This window comes from Mastigoproctus giganteus, chromosome 6 (assembly GCF_048544385.1).
Source record: "Mastigoproctus giganteus isolate SK-2022 chromosome 6, ASM4854438v1, whole genome shotgun sequence".
Lineage (NCBI taxonomy): Eukaryota > Metazoa > Arthropoda > Arachnida > Uropygi > Thelyphonidae > Mastigoproctus > Mastigoproctus giganteus.
Window position 1 is genome coordinate 181,975,694 of NC_143580.1, and position 24,478 is coordinate 182,000,171.

A 24,478-nucleotide genomic window follows, 5' to 3' on the forward strand; every position below is an offset into this window, starting at 1 on the left:
AAAAAAAATCTCTTGTGCTATGGACAATAAATTGCAGCATAGAAATGAAATATTTTTATGTTTTTGTGGACTGTAATACGGGAAATTAAATTTTTAGTAGCAGCGAAGGTGTGTTTACTGTACTGGTATGTTTAGATGCCGTATAGTAGTAGCGAAATGAAGTGTACCTTGAAGTGGATAGCTTAAGCCAGCGTTACCAACCTTACAAAATCTTTTTCTGTCCAACGCCCCTCCCCCTCAGCTTAAGTATATGCCAATACTTCCTATTCATTTCCTTAAAAAAATGAATAAAAGGTATTTTCAATGATTATTACTGATTGTTTTTATCATGCCTTTTTTTATTGCACTTAGATTACACATTGAATTCTTAGTATGATTTATTAATATACATACATAGTTATAGAAAGGTAAATGAAATGAGATTTATTATAAAATACCAGTGTGATCCTTGAGCTTGATGAGTTTTGGCTAACTTCAAAATATCTGGAGTATACTTGGATAGTAATAGTCTTAAGTCACCACGACTAACAATATCCAAACGGGTTCGATTCTTCACTAGTATGTGATTTACTGCATTAAATCCTCGTTCGACGAGATAAGAAGATGGAAAGGCAATATAAAGAAGTTTTGCTTTTCTCCAAAGAGCAGGAAATTTCACATGATGTTTTAGCCACGTGACTTGATGTCCTCTGCTGTTGAAGATTTGCTTCGATTCTTCATCATTTTGAAGCTCAACAATTTTTTTATTGCAAACTTTAAGTTCTTGGTCTGCTTTGCAGATGAATGGATTTGTTGCCCAGACAGGTATTTCCAAATCAATAAAATCTTTAAAGCGTTCTCACTTTTTAGTGACTGCAGATGTAAGCAATATTCTTCCAAATCACAATCTAAATAGGATGTTTTTATGCTGCTCATGGTAGGAAACTGCAAAAAAACTCTTCTGCCAGTGTTATGCTTAAACAACTCCAACTTCATGATGAAAGTAGATATCGCAGTTTTTGCCATAACTAAATTGAAATTATCACCCTGAAGCTGCATATTCAGCGTATTCATTTTGTCATAAATGTCGGCCAGATATGGCATAATTCATGTTCAAAAGACTGCAGAAATTCTATAACGGTGTCAAAATACAGAAACATTTCAAGCATGAGCCTCTGGAGAGCCAGCGCACTTCAGTATGAAGAAAGCGTTCAAACTCCTCATCGTTGTCTTCACACAGCTGACGGAACAATCTGCTATTTAGTGAATGTGCTTTAATCTTGTCTATCGCTGATATTACGATGGCCATAGTTGAATGAAGCCGTTGACTTAATTTTTCGGCGACAAAATATTGATGATGAATGTCAACGTCTCCCTAATGAACCCAAACGGCCCCCTAAAGTTTGTAGTCACGCCAACATGCCTCCTGAAAAGCTGTAGCGCTCCCGGGTGGGGGGGGGGGGAAGCGCTACAGTCCACGTTGGGAATCGCTGGCTTAAGCTAATGTGGTCTTATTTTTGAATGATTACCTTATATGTTTGGTTCGATCATTAAACGGATTTGTTAGTAGTACTTGAATTTGAGTAATTGCAGCTTGTAACCTGCTGACCTAGTTTACTTTTCGTAGTGATTCTATGAAGATGAATCAAGAGGTGAAGGTGAAAATGTTGTTTTTAATTTGTTTTTCTGTGTATTCTGCTGAAATTTAAACGCTGTCTAAATGAATCTTGGAGTTGCGCAGTAGATTATGTCGCTGCTGTCTCACACCTCGGTTCAATTCCATCGCTGGCAAAAGTTAAGAAATACCGTATTTGTAGGCTTATTAGACGCTGAGACGTGGAAAACGCGCCCTAATTTTGGACGATAAATTTAAGAAAAAAAAAAACACTTTTGAAAAAAATGTATTGTTAATAACAAAATTCAATAAAAATAAAAGCCAATAAATAAAGATATAGGATTATTACTCTTATTATTTTAGTATTATTCAAGTTCAGATTCATTACTGATTTGATCATTATTATGCTCAACATTATCATAATCATCACCCCCTTCACTAGTATCACTGTCACTCTCATACAATAAATGATCTTCAGTGCCATCCATTGCATTACTTATACCACATTTTTTTAAAGGACTTGACCACAATTTCAGTCTTAACATCATGCCATGACTTCAGCACCCATTCACACACTTGTGCTATTGATGTTCGTTTCATCCTTCCCGTAGGCGTCGTATCATTGTTCCCCTCTATCATCCATTTATTCCATTGCACCCGCATGTTATTCTTGAATGGCTTATTGATGCTGATATCTAATGGATGTAATTGGGAAGTTAAGCCACCCGGAATTACCTGCTGCTCTGTTCCCGTGTTCTTTGGCATATTGTACTACTTTTAACTAAAATCCAGTAGGAGCAGGACATTATATTACTGTGTGTGTGTGTGTTGAATAGAATAACAAGAAAGTGGAAATAAGAAGATAAAAAAAATGAAAATAAGATAGAAAATTGGGGAAGAATCTAGTGTTTTTTTTTTTTTTTTAATCGCTTTATATAATATACAGGGTGTCTCAAAAATATTAGTACAAACGTTTAGGGGAGGTAAGTAACATCTAAAGGAATGTGAATCGCATAGGAACCCATAACCGGAAATGTCACGGGAAAGTAGTAGCAGAGGCACAAGAAGCAGAAATGACACAAGACAGTAATTAGTGGCAAACATTTATTTGACATAATATTAACAATGGATGCATTTCATGATGTTACAACAGATGCTTGAAGGTTCCACCATGAGACGCGATAGATGCGTGACACCGACGCAGCATGGATTGGCGGACAAGGTCGAACATACCTGGAGTTTCTTTGACAGTAGCAGCAGCGCAGACGAGTCTCGCCACGAGATCCATTTCCGTCTCCACAGGCGATTCATACACGATTGATTTGAGCCCCCCCCCAGAAAGAAATCAAGGCTCGGTAAATCAGGTGAGCGTGGGGGGCCAGGCAACGGGTCCACCACGGCCAATCCATCGACGCCCAAAACGCCTGTTCAAATGGTCACGAACACACCTTCCATAATGGGCAGGTTCCCCGTCATGTTGAAACCAAATGTTGCGTCTCACATTTGCTGGAACATCGTCAAGTAACCCTGGTAGAACTTGTTCAAGAAAGATCCGACATTTAGTGGAGTTCATGCGGGATGGTAACAGGTATGGGCCGACTAAGCAGTCACCGACTATACCTGCCCACACATTTATTGCGAAGCGATGTTTTGCCCCATGGAGGCGCACACCGTGTGGGCCCTCTGCTAATCCATACACTAGGTGCATGTCTGCCAGCTCACAGTTCGTATATCGATGCATGCTCTTCTTGCGGCGACTACTGCTTGAATGAGTAAACCAGAAATTTTCCCTCTCGCGAACTGATGAACAGCGCCGTGTACCGACTTACGGTGACGTTTCCGGTTATGCGATTCACATTCCTTTAGATGTAACCTACCTCCCCTAAACGTTTGTACCAATATTTTTGAGACACCCTGTATATAAGAAAACTTAATTTTTTTAATGATAATTCCAAATACGAAAGATTTACGAACCTATTGTAGTACATTTGTACCTTTTATGGGTAGGTGGCTGAGATTTGATTTGATTTGGGTTTTATTGGCGCATCAGCAACCGAGGCTATAATGCGCCAAGGTGGCTGAGAAGACTAGGCATTTGTTAACATTAGGCACGAATTTCTGTCTGTTGTAATTTTTCGGAAATGGTTGTGAAGATTGTTCCTGACAATCTGATTGAACTAACTTTCCCCATTTATCCCTTCTAGAAATAGAAGGGATAAATGGGGAAAGTTAGTTCCGTGATTTTGGAGTTGGACAGTGAGTGGATGTTGAGTAGCACGTGAGTGGCGACGGTTGGAATACACGCACGATATGCTTACACTTAATCGCCTTCGTTGCTTAGGCGCAAATTCTGAACAGGCAAGTAAGCTGGCTGATTGTCAGAAGTACTCTAGTTAAAAAATAAAAATTACGTAATGCATTTTACTACTTAGTGTTTTCCTACTTGTTTGCACGAAAAAAGCAAATTGAAGAATGTTCTTTGTTGGAACCCAAACATTTGATATAGTTCCAATAATGGAATTGAATGCACTGTTTTGCCATTAGAGTTCATTCCAGCATTCATTAGAATTCTTGAATTGGAATGTGGATATTGTTGGGACTACAAATTCTTGATTTTAGAAGTTAACATCAAACAGAGTAGGATTTGAGTAATATAATGACATTTTGTTCATAGAAGTATTGATTCCCTCCAGGATTACAGCCCTCGTGGGTAGCACAGTTTGTGCAACCGCTGTCTTTCCCACACCGGATGAAAAAAGACCTGAGTTTGAATCCCGTCAATAACGCAAGGAATGGTTAAGGGCCTTTTTCACAATGGCTGAGTTAGTCTGGCCCAGGCGAAGGTAGCGTGGTTTTTCTCACGGGAACTCTGGTTTTTCGTCCAGCAAAAAAGCAAATCGGCCATAGAATACATGCGATTTACAGACATATTATATATGGCACAATATAGCCTAAGTTGATGATGCGCCCAAAACCATACAACTACCAAACCAACCAAGATGCCTTCGTGGGTAGCACAGTTGGTAGAATCGCTGTCCTCCCCTCCCCACACCGGGTGGAAAAGACCTGAGTTCGAGTTCCGTCGATGGCGTGAGCAATTTTTATGGACCTTTTTCACTACGTGGCTGAGTTAGTAACTCAGCCACGTAGTGAAAGTGAGAGCTACTAACTAACCCACGTAGTGGGTTAGTTAGTAACTCTCAGGCCAGGTAGCACGGTTTTCTTCCAGCAAACAGAAAATCGACCACAGAACACGCGCAATTTACAGACAGTATACGAGCAGTACGGGCTTAGTTGCTGATGCTCCTAAAACCCTACAAAAACAATAACCAACCAGGATTACAATGGTCACACATATAAAGAACACTAATGTTTAGAAAAATGACTGCATTCATTTAGTCTTTGAGCCAGCTTGTGAAAATGAACCATGATTCTACCACCCATACACCTGAGAGTGAATGACATCGAACGAATGTCCATGAGCTTCCTTTAAATGAACCATTTCCTTCGAAATAAAATTGCAATCTTTTCACTCTTGGGTACCAAGCGATTTTGAGACTGAGAGCAAAATTTGCCTTTAGCCAGTGGGTGGTTGATTGCTGGAACAAACTGCCATGGTCGTTGTGGAAGTTGATACCTTAAATAAATTCAAGGAAGAACTGAGCAAACTTTTGGAGCGAATGGATGGGCGAAATAGTAAGATTGTTTTTTTGGCTAATGCTCTATAAGCTTGCTTTCTTGCATCACATGCCTCTACTAATGCTAATACTACACCTTACACAGTTTAAAGTGGGTGTCATCTCTCTCTCTCTAGCTCAGCGATTTGATGCTATTTGTAATGTGTACCAGTTTTAGGTGTGAACTTCCCTCGTTCAAGTTGTCTGTCATTTGGGATATTATTCGCTCATAATTGAATTTCAGTATTCTGTTGCAGTGTGTGGTGTCTTGTAATATATTTTGGTGTCTATTTCCTTTCCTCATACCTTGCTCCTAATCTGCTATCTTCTTCATATATATTCTAATCTTAATTGTTACTCTTAACATTTCTAAGGCATAAAGATTTTCTAAACAAGCTCTTACATGGATTGCCGAAAATTTTTTGCAATTGGATATCCAGCTTTCTCTCTGACCGCTCGCTGCTGGTGATGGCAGACGGCTTTCTGTTTTCTATCTTCTCCACCGACGCTGGTGTTCTCCAAGGTTCAGTTCTTTCTCCTACTCTTTTTCCTCTTGTGTATTAATAACCTTTCTCTCACAGTTTCTCCATTCTCTCTCTCTCTCTCTCTCTCTCTCTCTCTCTCTCTCTCTCTCTCTCTCTCTCTCATAGACGTTCTGTTTCTGCTGCATATCATTTTTTATGGATACCTTCCATTGGCACTTCTGATTTAACATCTGTAATTACCCCACTCTCTTCCAAATCAGTCTCAACGCATGCCACAACAAGTTAACATCCATTTACTGTCCAAATTCATGGAACCAACTTTTCTTCTTCTGCCTTATCCCTCCGACTTCTGTTTTCTGGAACAACCTTCCTCCACTTCTATTTTTTGATGATTACAATCTACAGAAATTCAAGTCAAGTCTGATGTCAATAAGTATCTTCAGTCTTCGCAACCTTGAAACTATGTACTGTTCTAAGTACTGTAGGTTCTAATGCCTTTGCTGTTTGGGGTTTTCGTTTAAAAAGTCAACAAAATAAAGTGCTGCTGTGTGACCTCTGGAATGGTCCAATCCTTTCGAAATTGCTGGCTTCAGAATACACGTTGGAGAACTGTTGCGAATTCAGTCAGTTTTAGTATGTATAGACGTATACTCTAGTAATCCATTTGCTGCTTAAAGTAAAATAATGAAGAGAACTGTGAATTATCTGATTTTTTTCTATAACTAATAGCCAATTATCAATCATAACAGGAAATGAAATGCTTTTCTCATTAAAAGATTGCGTTTTTTTTTTTTTCATAATCTGCCACCGTTCGATTTTTGTATTAAAATCCTTTTTATGCAGATAAGTATGAAAAGAAATATTTTAAAATTGAGCCAATGGAAATATTTTGTGTATACATTGGTGTGGCTAAGAAGTTTAAGTTCACGTTGTGGCATTTCATTGTACTGTATTGTGTAGGCACTAATAAGATTAATGCCAGTTGGATGAGCATTACTCTTAATAATTGTACAGGGAGTGAAATCGTGAACCTTTTTTTTTTTTTACCTAATTAATGACTTGATAATGCCGTTTTTCAACGACAACAGGTCCTTTAAGTGCTGGAGAAAATTTAAAGAGGGGTTCTCACGAGAGCCCTTCCTTAAATTATCCGAGCCCTTTGTTAAAAAAAAAAAGATATAAAATTTAACATACTATTTGAACCGGAGATGACCAGTTAAATTCTTAACTGAAATTGTTCTCGAGCAGGCGCCTTATTCACAAATTGGCAACACACTATTGAAAAACATTCGTACAAAATAACCAGTAAAGACTAGTATACTTCATATTTTGGTATTGTTATCGCAAGTGAACAATGGGGTTTAATCTAGATAATTACAGGAAAAATAAAAATAGCGTGCAGAGCTGTTACGCGAAAGTCATGGAATAACAATAGCGGCCCATAAACATGGTGTGGTGGATATTAGATTTTTTTCAGCAAGTTGTGCATTAACGCCTGTTTGGTGAGTGAGCTGCAACGTTTTGACATAACTTTGCTACTCTTAATGAGATTTCAGTTGGGAAAAAAACCTGTATTCGAAACGAGTCCCTTCGTTTATGATCACATTTCTGCATATTTCAGTGAAGAATTTCAAAGTTTATAAAAACGCTCCACATTTTTAAACCGTTTCACTCTAATGATTTTGAACAAAGACCGTTCAAAATGGAACTGTAAGAATACTCGGATTCTTATGATTACTTTCTATTTTGCTTGAAGTAGAAGTCGAGAGATCTTAATCTTCCCATAGTGTGGAGGGATGGTATAGCAGAATCATTTCAGATGTTGCTATTGTTATCCTCAGAAGTGAACCACTTTTTTCTTTTATGTTACACGAATTCTGTCATTTCTAAACCGCATGCAAATGACTGTATTGAAGGAAATATGCTTTGATATAATCACTTTTTTTTTTCAGAATTACATCGTAGCTCGTTTCTTATTTTATATTATTAAAACGTGAAATAATGTTACATTCAGTGTTATTCTTGTCGACGCCGACCAAACAGGAAATGATTTCAAATTTTTCTTAAAGTTGTTATAATAAAATCCGCCTATATAGAGAGTGACTAGATAAGAAGTAAAAGAATCACTCTTTCTATGTAGTCATACTTAAATCCTACTACTTTAAGAAATATTTTTAAGTTATATTTCCTGTTTGGTCGGCGTCAACAAGAATACAGTAGTGTATTTTACTCACGACCAAAAGGTCATTTACAAAAGGGCCATTTGAGATTAATATTACATTGTGATAAAAGTAGTTTATTTGATAATCCGTAATTTTGAGAAAGAAAATTTTATAAAGTTTCATATGTCTGCTTAATATATTTACTCTATTTTTTTCAGGCTGACTGACTAACTTCCTTAATTTCCAAATACTTAAAGTAAAAGATTTTCTACGTGACTTTTATAATACACCTAGCATTTTCAGTTAGCTTTATTAAAAGTAATCCTCCGCGATAGTGTAGTGGGTTTTCCACTTGTGGAAAGTCTGCATTCATATTCCATTGGAGACGGAAAAATTACTTAAGGCCCGCTTCAGTCGAAGCTATTTATCTGCATTGTATATAATCTTTAACATTAGCAGAGGCATATGATGCAAGAAAGCAAGTTTATATAGTATCAGTCAAAAAAAAAAAAAAAAAAAAATCATTTTACTCATCCATTCACAGCAAAAGTTTGTCTAGTACTACCTTGAACTTATTTAAGTTGTTGATCTCCACAACAACAGATTTAGCGCCTCCGTAGCCAGGTGGGAAGGAGCAGCAGTGCGTAGCACACGCTTCTTGATTAGACCGGGGTTCGAGCCCGTCACCACCAAATACGGAGGATGCGGAAAGGTCAGGGAGTAACCACCGCATATTCCCGGAGCAATATGGCCTTAGTTGCTAATGCTCTTAAAAACTAAATAATAATAATAACAACAACAAGAGATGGAAGTTTCTTCCAACTATCCGCTGGCTAAAGGGAAATTTCCGCACATTTATTCTACAATTGTCTTTCCTCAGTTTGAATTTATGTACCCTCAGGTGGGTAATCTTCGCAAGAGGAAGAATCCCATTAGCATTGAGCTTGCTCAAACCATTCAAAGCCTCATACACCTCAGTTAGATCACCCCGCAGGTGCCTAGTCTCCAGAAGCTACAATTTGCAGAACTTGCTTGGTAACAGCAACCCTTTGTTCCACTTACCAATCTCGTTGCTCTTCTCTGTACTCGTTCCACCAGCTCTACAGCTTTCCTAAAATGAGGTTTCCCGACCTGTATAAGCACTCAAGGTATGGCCTGACCATTGCCTTATACAAGGGAACAATCACCCCCCGCCCTTTTCCCTGCTAGCAAAATTCCTGTATATCATTGACAAGACACCATGAGCTACTCTTGCAGCCTCTCTGCACTTCTCAGAAAATTTCATATCTGATTGCACAATTACACCCAGGTCCTTTCATTCTCCACTACCCTGAGTGTAGTACCACCCAGTTGATATGTTACTCTGGGATTACTGCTACCCTTATGGAGTACTTTTCATATGTCAGTGTTAAACTTCAGTTGCCACCTCTCAGCCCATCTTCTCAACTTGTCCAGATAGTGTTGCAGTAGCGTACTGTCATTAGCAACCCTGCCAACCTTCTTATCGTCTGCAAACTTAGACATTAACCCTGATATACCTTCATCAATATCATTGATAAATACCGAAAACAACAATGGGCCCAACACCGAACCCTTGGGGACTCCACTATTAACATTAGCCCACGAAGAGCAGTCAGTGCCCATTTATAACCACTCTGTCTTCTCCCACTCAACCATCATTTTATCCATTGTAGCAACTTGCCGTTAATGCCATACTACTTCAATTTGTACAGTAGTCTTCCATGTTCCTCAAAAGCTTTCCTAAAATCCAAGTATATGATATCAAAATTATTTTTTACACCCAGTTCCTTTGTGACCACATCATGGTATCCAATCAGATTTGTCAGACAATACTTCCCCTTAACAAACCTATGCTGTGTCTGAACTATAACTGCAGCCTTGTCTAGATGAACCTGCATCGCTTCCTTAACCAGTGACTCCATTACTTTCCCTGGAACACTTTACTTTATGCCACTTTAATTTTAAAGTTTCGTTTTAGATTGCACTTCGGGACTACATCATCAGGCTGAAGTAAATTTGAACTAACATCCTAGCATTAATTGGAAATTAGTTTTATTTTGACCGATTATGATGGTTTGACGGGACTGAGTTAACCGGTAAACATTGCACAAGTATGGTTGGCTAGTTCTTCCAGAATTTGGCGCCGATAACGTTTATTAATGATGAACTTGTGGAGGTTAGCGTCATGGGACTGGCCTACAGGAAGCATTTGGGATTGTAGAAAGCGATCTGACAGGTGAAGTATGTTAATATTAGAGCAGTGTACTGAAGTAGTTCCTAGTTGATGGTATTGGAATTAACTAGACTCATATTCTAGATATTTGGAGCAGAGATCTGACCAGTAATCATTTTTAGCATAAGAGTTTTCTTTCATGTGGGAGTACAGAAAGCCATTAAATCTAACCATGGTTTGTGCACTGCAGTGGGGGGTAGCAGTTGTTTCAGTGAGATCCAGTGAAGAAGGCAGTGACAAATAGGTGTTTAATAGTTTTAGGTGCAGCCGAACGGCAAATCTCAACTATATATATATAAGATTTCAGGGGGGTAGTTATCTATCTAGAAATGTGGGGCCTCTCCCTGTGAACACACGCACGCTCTTCAGATAAAATACTCTTGCGCAATATGGTCCGAGATATGCAATAAAACAGCAGGTGTAATGCACTATAATTATCTGGCGCACTGTGACAAAAAGTAGTGAAATAAAACCATTCAAAATTAAATACACAGGCTTGGTAAAATAGATAAAAGTTAAACGTCATGCGCTTCGTTAAACCTAAATGGCTTTAACCACACTTGATAGTAGTCACATCCAGCATAATGACTCTTTAACAACTATAATCAGTGTTAATTTCGAGTCTGGTTCAAGATTGAAATTAAACTTCTCGCACCAGTGTTCCCTTAATAAGTAATAATCAAGCCGAATAAATTACTCTTTGGTATATTAATAAATAATGTTTACATTAAGCATATTGCTTAAATTAGCGATAATGGTTTTCTAATGCTATGTTTCGCACACCACAACACTGTAATTGTTCGGTCATTCGGCTTTAATCAATAAGCCAACCCACTGTTAACCGATCTCTGGGAAATTGTAACTTGTATTTGTATATTAAACGCAATATTTTAGTACAGCATCGTCCAGGAAGAAACCATAATTGAATTTGCAGCTGTATTGTGATTTCCATTAATCATACTAGTTAAATTAAAATACATAATGACATTATTCTGGGTTTCAGTTAATGCTGATTAATTCGTAATTTTGATATACCTAATCGAGCCAGAAATTCCTTTGCTGAAGTGAACATACAGAATATGCAAATACAAATTGTGATCTGGAAATGACTTGATTTATTAATTCATAATGTGAATGCATGCAGATAGTTGGGTTTTTTGCGTTGAACAGTGATTATGGAGTGAGGTAACAAGAAAACTGTATTCATCACTCTGCATAAGCAGAGGCATTTATGCGAAAGGTGTCGAGTGTTTTAATATTTATCTATAAATGAATTATATAAAGGGCGCAACACTCATATCTCTCCTTATGACTAATATACAGGGTGGCAACAAAGTAGTTTAACATAAAATTATGTAAATGTTCTAACGTAATTCTGCACACAAGAAAACATAACCAAGTATGTCTAGGTACCTCACATCAACTTGGTGATGGTTTCTTTTTCAGCGGACTTTCTCTCACACACACACGGCCATTCTCAGCTTCATGTCATTTGGCATTACAAAAATGAGAAATGGGATGATCTATTCTTCCCCTTGGTTGGATTATTTTTTTAAATCTTCCATCACCAGTTCGTTAATGCCGATACCCAGCTAATTTTTTTTTGTATTAGGAATCTCCCTGACTTTTAACCTCTCTTGGCATAAGCACTTTGCAAATGTTGCTTTCTCGACATAAAAGAGAAAAAAAAAAAAAAAGATTTTCTTTTCGTTCACAGCGGTACTTTTTTTTTCTTTTCTTTTTGTGAACAACTACTGACTATACAAATCCCTAATCTGCCCTACCGTCCAATATTGTTACCACATTTGTGGTAGTGCCCCATAAACGTCTCAAGCTTCTTGATTCTATTCAGAAGAATGTAATTGGCTTAATTAAAGACTCATCTCTTACGAAGTCTCTCCACTCTGGTATAAAAGTTCAGTTTCTGCCCTGTGCCTTTTCCAAACGGATGCCAATTCAGAGGTACACTGCCCATGGGCAGTGTACCTCTGAATTGGCATCCGTTTCCACCCCTTTCTTCCGAACCAGTTCAAACACGTATCTGAACCAATCAACATCCATTCATTTTCCAACTCCAAATTCGCAGAACTAAGTTTCCCCTCATTCTTCCGTCTTCTTCTGTTCTCGGGAACAGCCTTCTTTCACATGTAATTCCGGAAAAATTCAGTGTAATATCGAAAATTTTTAACCCTTGCACGGTAAGTACTGTAGGTTCTAATACCTTTCTTGTTTTTATTAAAAAAAAAATATATATATATATATATATATATATATATATATATATATATATTGTAGTTCTTCAATTTACACGGCTGTAAGTATTGATCAAGATGTCCCCAATCCCACTGTACCAATGACAGCTCACATTCGAATAATGAAACTTTGAGCAGGGAATAAAAGCCATTCTCTGGACACATTGTTATTTTTGTTTTAAATACATTCTTTAGTTATATGCATTGATGGAAGTAAGCCGGTACAGTGTACCGGTAAAAATATTTCTAAACATATTTCCAATAAAACATTGAGTTTGAAACAAATTTTTAAAGAATATTTTTAAAAATGCATTTTATTATTATGATTTTTTTTCTTCCCCTTATGGGTTTTTTTCTACACCGTGACGGTTACTGGTACCAAGTGCATCGGGTGGTTGATGTGTCCCGTTACTATTGTTACTGTTGGTCGACGAACTCTCACTATCCTACAAGTGTTAAGGATCGCAGCTTTCTGGAGTGGAGTTCCATGTAAGTGTGAACCTAACAGCAATAGGCCTCCCTCTGGGAGACCTATTGTTGCTTATAGAGGTTCTTTGGCACCATGCCGGAGGTTGACAGAGTGATTGGAATGGTCATTACTTGTTATATATGCCACATTTATTTGACTTCCTGTCTTAGCTGTGTTTATTTCCTGATCTTTTCCTCGTAGGTTTTCTGGAGGTTGATGGTGTCGGGCACCGCTATGTCAACCATGTAAGTAGCCATTACCTTCTTGTCGATGAGAGTTATGTCTGGTCTATTTTGCAGGATCACCTTGTCCGTTATTATGGCACGGTCCCAGTATAGTTCTTGAATAGAAACTAAGAGTTGAGAGTAATTCGTTTGTATTTTTGCTAATCTCTGGAACGTTTCCATCTATATCGAGGGATGGCCTTCCGTTTATGTATGTGCGTGTGTTTTTTTTTATTTTTTTATCAGATTTCCATATCAATACTTTCAAAGTTTGAATTGGGCAGTGGCCTTTCTTCACTCTTTTTCTTCTATAGGCTGTGAGGACATCCTCCCATTTTCTTGAGAGGATGGCCTCACAAGTGTGCCATACTACGGATAAGAATTGCGCACTCCGTTTTCCTCATATGCCGATTATAGCATACGATTTTTACCTTTGACAAAGTGGCTTTAGTAATAGGTATCGATTTTCAATTTGTTTATTGGGCCAATAATCGTCACAATGATTACTCAAGGAATATAAAAACGTGCAACAGCTGATTGTTCGTGTGCTGTATGGACTTCACAAGGCTGTCCAACTGGTAAACAGTAGGAGTCAACAAAATTCACTTCGAAAGCAGAAGATGATGGCTTGATAGGATATTCTTGACTGGGAAAGTATGGCTTGGTTGAGTGCATCAGTCGGATGACGGTATCAATTTTTCGGATGTTAAAATCTTCGCTGTGTGAGAACAATTCCTGATAACCAAATTAACATTCCGTAACTTTACCGTGTTTCTCCCGGTTAGGATCGATGACCTGCTGAATAGCACTTGCATGTTCGATGTCTCTACAGCAAACATATGACTTGCCACATTTCTGGATATTAAGGTGGACAGTGTTCTCTTGCCTTCATAGTTCAGTATAACCTAATGACTCATTTGAGGTACCAAGATACCTCACCACCACCACTAGGCTCCACTTCTCTCAAGGGCTGATTCTAGTGGTGAGGAGTAATTACCTCCTACACAAGATTATTCCGAATTCATGTTCTTGAGTTCAATGCTGTTGCAATAACTGTAAAGAGAAGGATGTTCATATGTAAGCCTGACAGCTGGACCCCACTTTGCTTATTAAAACTAGGTGTCTTGGGCTTGTCAAAAGGCTCCATTCAGCTGAGTGAATCCCTTTGTCTGGCCTTGGCACAGCAGATTACATAGACCAGCCACCTACTGCAGGTTTACATGCTTTCCCAAGCGACATCCTTAGATTCTGATTTCATCTAGTGGCAGTGGTCGAATTGGACTGGAACGGCGTTTCGGTTATAAAATTAAGCTCGAGTAAATCCACCGGTCGCTTTGTTCCTCAGAACATTGATTAGCAGCTTTTCGCAACCATAAACATTCTGGGAAGCGCTTTTTTTGTCTTTTTAAGTGGTCGAATTAGGTCGGAACGAACAAGAACTGTGTTCCCGCTGTTCAAATTTTCCAAATTTGAACGTTGCATTGGTATTCCGGTTATTACAATTTTTCTGTTCGAACACTGACTAAGCGTTTGTATTTCTATGCTGTGATAAAGGATATATAGAAGCTTGTCTTGAGCAGATTTTCCCCCTCCCCTACGCATCTACATCTTTGCTGCCACAACGTTGGACTTACTACGTATCCATAACTGTCTACACTTTATATCCTTATGTTTATCCATTGCCATGCAAATATGTATAGTCTAATATTGATCTTTTCCTTAATGCAGCCTTATATAACTTACACCATGTAAATATGCATACTTAATATAACCTAAATCTGTTTATATATGCGCACATAATGTAACCTAACTCCATGTAAATAAGGATAAATGTATACTTAATGTAACCTAAATCGGCGTGAGTATTTGTACTCAGTCCGGTCTTTTCAGTAATAATTTTTAACAATTCTCTAATGGAATAACCCGATTTACTCGCTGCATACTTCTATGACACGGCTGAATATCTAGAAGTAGGCTTTCACCTCGATGATATCCTTTTATGTCAGTGGGATGTAAATATCTTCTCTTTACTTCTGTTAAATCCTTAACCGTTTAGGCTTATGGTCCTTTTTGTATTTTAACTTAGAAGAAGTAATATTTATTTAATAAATACAATGATAGCTTACTCTTACAGCTGTCTTGAAACTGCTCAGTTCATCTCCAAGTTAAATGAGGTCACCGTTCTGTTTAGTCATTGTTTGATGGGGAGTCCTGGAGTGCCTTACTGCCCTTACTCGCAGAACAAAAATTAACTCGGCAATAGTTTGCGAGTAACGCTCCAATTTAAACAAGGCTTAATTTTTGCTTTTTGGAAGTTCCGATTTTAACCTAATGAAACATTTATAGGATGGACTGGAATGTTTGGTCACAGCCAGGCCAACACACCCCACAATCTTAACTCAAGTGATCACTGTTCTCCTGGAGGACTATACTCACTGCAGTCTATCGTTCGTTGATGGAAAGCCTACCCCAGGAGTGTCATAGCAGCCATACGGAGATCGACACGTTATCGAAGTGAAGTGGCATCAATGTGAAATCCGTGTGCTCCCGGATACCTTTTTGAATGGTAGTTTATACGTTTTCGTGGCTCCGTATGGCTGCTATAATTTTAACGTGTTTGTCCTCCTTTGCTTACTGTTTAGTTGACATCGGTCTTGTATCTCCTTAAATCGTCATAATTTCCTTTCCTGAAATTAAAAATTAAAAACCACGTGCTTGCCTTCAAGAGAGCCATCTCTCTCTCTCTCCCCCCCCCCCAACTTAAAATTCCGGATTCTCTCCCTATTAATGTTTCCAGTATTGTCAACCCTCTGGTGTAATCTAGCTAGTGGGTGATGATCATGTCTAGAATATTCTTGCCGCTAATATTTTTCCGAACATGCTGAAAGGAATAATAATCGTGTGGTTGATTTTAAAAATGTTTCCCCACATGTAAGTTTCTCTTCTACTTGCTACAGTTAGTAAGGTACAAGCAATCACCCATGCTTGCCCATTCCATCTACATGTAGTGGCTCTCGTCTTACTCTTCACAATCTTCGGGTTTATGGGCATAACGAACTTTTATTTATTTATTTATTAATAAAGCGGATTCCACGCGAGTTATGTACGATCAGTGGGTGTCCACTTTCGTTGTGATGATGTGTGAACTTCCATGAGTCGTAGCATTCTTTAGCTTTTATAATCACAGGGAAATTGTGTTTAGTGGACACCCACTACGAAAGACAACGTTGTCCAGCTATCGGGAATAAATATACTGAACTTTGTGAAGTATCATTTCTCAATTTACCCGGTAGATGCATTTCTGAAAAGTGCTGCGTAATTTCGCATAATAAATGGAGGAAAGGTTTGTTTGCATGATCCGAGCCGATGCACTGTATCGAACTCCATATCGAAATGCAGCTGAGTGGGGCCCCTCGCGGGTTCCAAAGTTGGTAGAATTGCCGTCCTCTCCACAACGGGTGGAAAAATACCTGAGTTCGAATCCCGTTGATGACGTGAGGAATTATGAGCCTTTTTCACAACGTGGCTATTAGTAGGTCTCAGGCGAGGGTAGCATGGTTAAAATCCGATAATTAGAATTTTTCGTCCAGTAAACAGCAAATCGACCACAGTACACGCGAAATTTACATACATAATACATATAGCTCAATATGTCCTAAGTCGCTGATGCACCTAAACCCAACAACAGCAGCGAAGTGGTCAACGCTACAGTGCAGTAGAACACGCATTCATTGTGGTTCGAGTCACGTGACTGCCAAACACTGTTAGTTATTAGTTGTAAACTCCTGGCCTATGTGGTGGTGCGGAATACTCCTTGTTATTCTTTAATTTTTTTAAAGAGATTATTCTTCTTCCAGTCACATAATTCCCAGAGGAGCTGTTGTGGTCACCAACAAATTCCCCCAACTGCATCGATCATGTGTTATACGAGCCGCGTCGCAAAATGTCACGCCCAAAAGTTCACTAATCCTACCCTTCCGCCTAGTTGCAGGTCTTCCGTTAACAGCAGTTTTTGGAGTTGGTTTTGTTATATTCTCTGTGGCATCAGATAATGTGGTAGTATGCCATTGCCTACCACCACGTTTTAAGAAATAGTTATGTTTATTCGAAAATTTGTCAAGTAGTTCCAAGTATCTTTTATATAACATTTTTTTATATAATAAGTGTTATATAAAAAATACTTGTATTTTTTATATAACACTTGTTGTTGATTGTGCAGAGAATGAAGTTATAGAACAGATCTGCTGTGCAGTATCGGATATGTTTATTTTTTTTTTTATTTTGTAGTTTGATTTTATAGTTTTAAGTTTTTATTTCGTATTATCTTTCGCTGTTTTTAATTTCATGTTTTCTTTTAGATTTGTGTGTTATTAAAACTGTGGCAAGACCAAGTCAGTAAAGCAGTCTTATTTGTTGTTACAATAGAGAAAATAAAGTTACACTTTAATATTAAGGAAAAAAAAATGTTAAGGTAGAAAATTGTAAATATTGAAAATTGTACTCAACTCTCAACTGAATACTCAGAGTGGCGTCTTTCCGTCAATGCTGTTCTACGCGTTGCGCTGAATTCTTTTTTAGTCATTTTTTAGTGAAACTTTCAAAATCAGTAAAAATAAAAATCAATGATACATTGAAAGCAAAAACTAGGGCGTTCTAAATTGAGAAGTAACATATATTGTTCAGCCGTCTTAAATCGAAAAATGAATGTATTTATAATTTTGTTTTCCAAAATGAGATCTAATTATTTGTATAGGCAAAGATGTGCAGGTAAGGGAAGAATTTTTAAAATTAAAACAACTCTCATTGAAATACAGTACTGTTATAACCGTTAAATGTCTTTATTGTAGAAATCTTAAAACCCCTTTCTAAGATTGGCTTACTTAGTAACGTATGAAATAATTCCTGAAAGTTATTCATGGATTTGAACCGAGGTCTTTACAAATAGTATCTCAAGACGAACTCACCCGAGTCAGGAACACACATAGAAAATTTTCCTCACCGCATGAAGATCATTGCAAAATGACAGCAAACCGGAAAATTATTGGAAATCTGCCCTTCAAATTTTTCATTATATTTCTTATATTTTTGATTCCGATTAATCGAGTTTAAAGAGATAAGAATGTGGGAGTGAGAGGGAACTTAAGAATTATATATATATATGGATTTATTTAAATTTTTGCGTTTCGTTGATATACACGTACAGTACTTTCGTGGTAAGACGAAGGCGATAATTTCGAGAGAAAAAAAGTCTCTCTTATGGTGGAAAATATGGTTATCTGATATTCATTATTACTGAAATTTTAGGAATTTGGAAAAGCTGAAAATCTCTCTCACATAAACTACATCCCCCGGGTCTACATCTGGATTTTTTAAGTAACAGAAACACCTGCTGTAATCCCCTCCCCTCGCCTTATGCATTCACATGAGTTATAGTAACTTGGGGCTACAACAGCTGAAGTACTAGGCCCCCCCCCCCCTCTCATAATGCCGTAGCAGTCCTCAAATTGCTCATCCATCACAAGAGTGTCAATCATGCTGTTTTGTATTCTTATCATAGCCACAGTATAACTCAATTCCCATCATCTACTCTACTCTATATTCAGACTCTAAGGTCCAAATATCTTTAGCTATTCGTCTTTGATATTGCTCGCAAAAAGTGAAGGAAGTGATAAGATTAGCAGCCAGTTTAAACACGGTGACCCATTTTTCTTTCTCTGTAGGCAAATGTGAAATGAGGAAGAGTAATGTTTGAACGCCTCCCAAGTAGGGGTTCTTCATTGTTAGTGTGATTAAAGTTCTTCAGTTGTATAGCTTGATTAAAGAGTGGTGCACTGTCTGCTTATCTAGCCAAGAGTAATGCAAAATATTTTTGCTTTAAGTAAGAACAAAGTTTATACAGCGATATGGTTACTATCATGTTATATAGGCTAGCGGTGGCTCTTCAGAGGTTAGCCTCTCCAGGAAAATAAAGCTTTGTGCGCCCATTGTTTAATATGTTGTTGGGTCACATGTAAACGGGGCTGTAATGAATAACAGTCTTAATTTTGAGGAAAGGTATAAATCCGTGACGTGTCTGAAGGTTCAGTATGAACGAGGCGTACATGAAAATTGTTGAAACGAGACTTACTGACCCTCTTAAGTGGACAAAAGATAAACTCTCAAATGATGTTAGTTTAAAAATATAGCAGCGCGTATTGTGTACTTTTTTGATGAATAGCAATTATTCCTTGAAGAAAGTTTGCTATGAAAAAGACAAAAGGCATTAATCTCTTAAATTGTGATTCTCCCGGTGCAAGTTGCTTTAGTGCTATGCTACAAATAAGTATCACTTCCCAAAAGGGAAGTTGTAAGGTAGTGCCATTTTTCCTTGTAACATAGACGCTACCATAAAACTTTCCTTTGTTTGCTTTTTATATTTAAAAAAAGGACACTCAACTATATATTTTTATTTAGTTAATTTTTGGTTGTCTTCCATATTTGTTTTGGGTTCATAAGAAACTCTGCATTAGTTGTGGATAATAAAATTGCCTTCATTTTACCTACTAATTATATTTGATAAAATATCAGTGTGTACAGTTATATTCTGAATAGATTAATAATAATGTGTGTAATCTGCGTGTGTATTAACTTTGTCAACCTTTCTATGGTGGCATGTCTTTTGTTTCATGACCAGCAGAGTTTGAAAGTGTCTAGTTAATCTGTAATCTCACGTAAAAGATGAGACTTCTATGAAAGATCCTCATTCAGATAGTAGGTTGGTGCCATGTGTTATGGGAAGTTAAACGCGGATTACAATGTTATTTTGGCCCATCAAATCGTTAGTCCTTTTCATAATTTTTAAAATGCCAAATAATATTAATTATTTCGATATTGTGACCTGTTTTTTTTTTTTTTTTTTTATAGATTCTTGATGTCAGTTTTATCACACATTATGAATCGAAAACTATGCATATTTTATTTTTAAAAAATGCAAGTGTGTATTTATCGAAATACATTGGTAATGTTTATAATATAAATATAAAAATATAATTAAATCTATATTTGTGCCACTTCGTTAACTAGATTTTCCCCCTCAGGTATTTTAGGAACTGGGTCAAGTGATATCTTACCTGACCTTAACTTTTTTTTTCTGAATAAGAGTGATGCTTCATGCAAGCAGTTCACTTGTAATTCAGGTGGACATTTGCAAAGATAATTTCTTCTAATAAGGATGTCAGATACAATCTTTAATGTGTGGAAAAGACCAGAAATTAGAGACTTATTAAGTTTTCTTGTGTATTTCGTATGATTCTTTTTATTTGAACGTTATCCATGACGTAAGTACATCGCTCACTAGTATTTTTTGTTTATTATTATTATTTTTTTTGTAATTGTGCTTATGTAGTAATAACGTTTTTAAAATTAATTTTTAAATTTCACAATCTCAAAATTTGGCTATTTTTGGATAAATTCAGTAATCAAGTAATGTGTATATGCTTGTATGCACAATTGCGCGGGTGCATAAGTACACGTGCCTTGAGTGACCGGGGTTCAAGCCCGTGACTGCTAAATATGCTACTGTTTCTTGTATTCTGTTTATCTTGTGAACTCCTCTGACCGTTAGGTCGTCCCGGAGTATAAACGGAAAATTTATTATGTATCGTAGACTTATGTGTCATATAGTAAATGTATGCAATACAAAAGCTAAAATATTTTGTTTAGAGAGCGTCGTTTTGAAAGAATATTTTATTTCTAAGAAATACTACACATTTAGAAATACAGTAGAGTATATGTAAGTTATTGTTACTTTTCTCATATTAATACGTCAGTTTTGTTACTACTGTTTAACTTTTTTCCTCTGAATTATTACCACAATTTAGCTTTAGTACAATCGAAAATATACCCCAGGGTTTAAAAGTAATTTTAAAAATGTGTAAAATCTAGTAATTTTTGCTGCATATTTCAAAACTTTTTTCCCCCCTCAAGCGAATGCCTCTATAGCCATTATTTAGTATGGGCTACTGCCATTCATAATTATGCAATAAAGTACACTGTACTTTCGTTGTAAACCAGTATATCTAGACTGAAAATAATTTTGTACTGTACTGAATTTTTCGTCAAAACTATTTCGTTCAAACGAGACTTAACAGCACTAATAATAAAGGAAATCGTCCAGGACAGAAATATTTTCATTTATAATGAAATTTCGTGAAAACATTAATCGTTGTAACGGGATATTTGCTTTTTTTTTTTTTTTTTTTCTTCTTTCTTTGTATTCTTTTTTTAAGAAAATTTCACTTCAAATGGTATACAGTATTCAACGTGTCAGGTGCACTGATCATATCCCTAGGTTTATGCTGTTAGAGTGAAAGTTAATTTTGTTGCTGTTTATAGCACATGCGGTACTAGACTCTTGGAAACTAATTCATTCGAAGTTGGTGCACTGTGTAGTTCGGACCAGCCAAAATCTTTTTGAAATAGTTTTATTCTGTTTAGAGTAGAACAGTGTTTGATGTTCAGAACTGTTACGCTTCCGTAGTTTTGATAATTTCTAATCATAAGGGACGTTTCATTATGAAACATAACTTATGGAATAAACATTTCTGACACGCACTTGCTACGCAGAACTCCATTGGCTCCTATTGATCGCAATGTGTGACGGTCTCCATCATCCTACTCAAAGCGAAGCCCTCGAATATCTTCTTCAAGAGGTAGAAGATATGGCTTTTAGACTTGATATTGCAGCACTTCTCACTGCTGAGCCTGGATGTCAAGGACTGCGTGAGGTTTTTGCCCCGTTGTGGAGAACCATAGGAGGCAGGTCCAGGAGAGATCATCCCTATGTGAACTTCCTACATCAGCGGTTCTCAACCTTTTGTCACTCAAGTCATACCTGGAGTTAAAAGGTGGTGTTTGCAGCACACCTATGGGCGATTTCCATTAAACTCACTGGAGTTTTAATCTTGCAACACTCTTGGAGGGGCGCCTCCGTAGCCAGGTGGGAAGGAGGAGCAGTGCGTAGCATACGCTTCTTGATTAGACCGGGGTTCGAGCCCGTCACCACCAAATACGGAGGATGCGGAAAGATCAGGGAATGACCACCGCATATCCCGGAGCAATATGGCCTTAGTTGCTAATGCTCCTAAAAGTCAAATAACAAACAATAACAAACCCTTGGAGGTTGTGTGCCACGGCACACTGGTTGGGAACATCTGTCTCACAACATTGGAAGACATGCCATATTTTAAACAGTTCATCACGTACATGGATACCATACAATGATAAATATTCACTAGTTATACACCCTCCGCGCTCAAAAATTGTATCAATCTCTTCTTTTTAATGCAGTAATTCCTAGACTTGACCTTCTGAATTTACGATACCAGTTGGTGGTGTCGTCCTTCAAGTCACTCTCATTTCATCGTTATCTTGGTTGCCCGAATTGTGTTTTCAGTTTAATTTTTGCATATTTATAACACCAATGAACTATATTAACGAATGGTTGTTCTTTTATTTCTTTCTGACGTATAGTATTTGTGTTCTGTCGCAGTTCGAAACCAAGAATTGTGAATGATATTTATTTACATCATTAGAAAGCTTATTACTATAATATAATTTTTAGTTCATCCATATCGTTGCCATATTTGTAAATTGTTATCTTAGTTCTCACAACAGTTTTCGTAAAGTGCCTTACTATTCTTGGCTAACAACTGACAGCTGAACAAATATGCTCCCCCTTGACAAAATGAATAAGAAAACAACTGGCTATTGTGAGAAGTAACGAAAGTTATGTTATCAATTTCTAAAGAGTAAGCTGAATAGCAGAAAACCTTAGCAGATGCTTCCCATCCAACACAGTAAGCATCTTCGATGACATGAAGATAGAAGCAGAGTTTGTGCACGAGAAGCTTACATTTTTAGTCCACCAAAATAGAACTAATAGTAAATATTTGTACAACATTAGCTTGTGCATGATATATACATATCATCTATAAATCTTTATTTTTACTGCAAATGAACTTGTAAATTAATATGTGTATCTACTCTGGATACACATACGGGAGGTACTGTCTTTGTTGTTTGTAACACATCCTTCTTCCTAGACCTAAATTTGTAAGTAAATTCTCTTAGTTGGCGTATAGGGAGTGTGTCCACTTTGTAGTCAAGAAGCAGAATATTATGCATAGAATTAAATGTGACAAAATGTTTGTCACAAAGAAAGATTTTTGAATGATTCTTGAATTCTTTTTTTTTTTTTTTTTTTAATTGAAACTAAGCTTTTTCACTGCCTTTAATGTTTACTGTAAAGAGAAAACAGATTAAATGAAAAGTGTATCAGCTAGGAAAGTTATAGATAAGCTGTATTATATACAATTTCTGTTAGGATAATTACCTCCCCCACCAACGTCCCATCACACGATGTTCATTTTACATAGTGCGCATCTTTCGCAGTTAATTTTCTAGACGTTTACCGTACTAAAATTAATTAAAATTGATAGAAATCTGTCAATTGTTTTCGCTTGTGATAAGGCGTTTTGTAATTGACACTGTTTATTCTTAAATATTGTGAAAGGCCTAATTTTTATTGAGGCATGAGGTTAGTGTATTCATATTGAAGAAATAGTAGTCACATTTGAAATTTGTTGCTGCCAAATGACACTTGTAGCAATGTCACTTTCTTTAAAACTTGTCAGAATACATGTAGCAACTTCTATTCATTCACAGTTCAACCAACTCCAAACTCGCCCAACTAACACTTTTCTCCATATCTTTTAGGCTGTCTTAATTAGCATTCTTTGAAACAGTCTCTTTTCTCGAAGTCAGTAGCGGTTCGTCTTTTGAATTATCATGAGTGTGTTTCTTTTCTCTTTGTGTTTTTGTATTTTTCTCTCTCTGTTTGTTTCTCTGTATTTTTTGTACTGTACTTCTCTTTTACAAAATGTAATAAAAACATCAGTTGCGTTCAGCTAGATCCTTAATATATATATATGTATTTTTTTTAATGAGAATGGGTTGTTATTACCTGATTTTCTGATTTCTTATTCAGGTGTAATTCAATTCATTGAATTACTTAGCAGTTGGTATCAAGACAACCTGCGATTATTGATACATTTATGTACAGTAATATGCGCTTCAAGGTGCTTATTTTAAATTATGTTAATGTTTCTGAACACATCACAAATAACGCGATGGTGCGATGCTGTATAAATTTTGAATAACAGGAAGAGGGGAAAGACGCTGACAATGAACCTCGGTAGCCTTTTTTCTTTCTTTTTTTTTATTTCTGGGTTGCTACCCCATTGAACAGAACCTCCTTTGGAAATCACTTTTCGATACTTCCGGTGCTCCTTTGATAATTGGATCTTGCTGCAGCTGCAGTTA

General features: G+C 37.0%; 1 protein-coding gene across 1 annotated transcript in view; it reads left to right on the plus strand.

Moving 5' to 3' along the window:
- LOC150084794 (uncharacterized) overlaps nt 1-24,478 on the plus strand; it is a 496,975-nt gene that overhangs the window by 33,187 nt on the left and 439,310 nt on the right. The window lies entirely within an intron of this gene.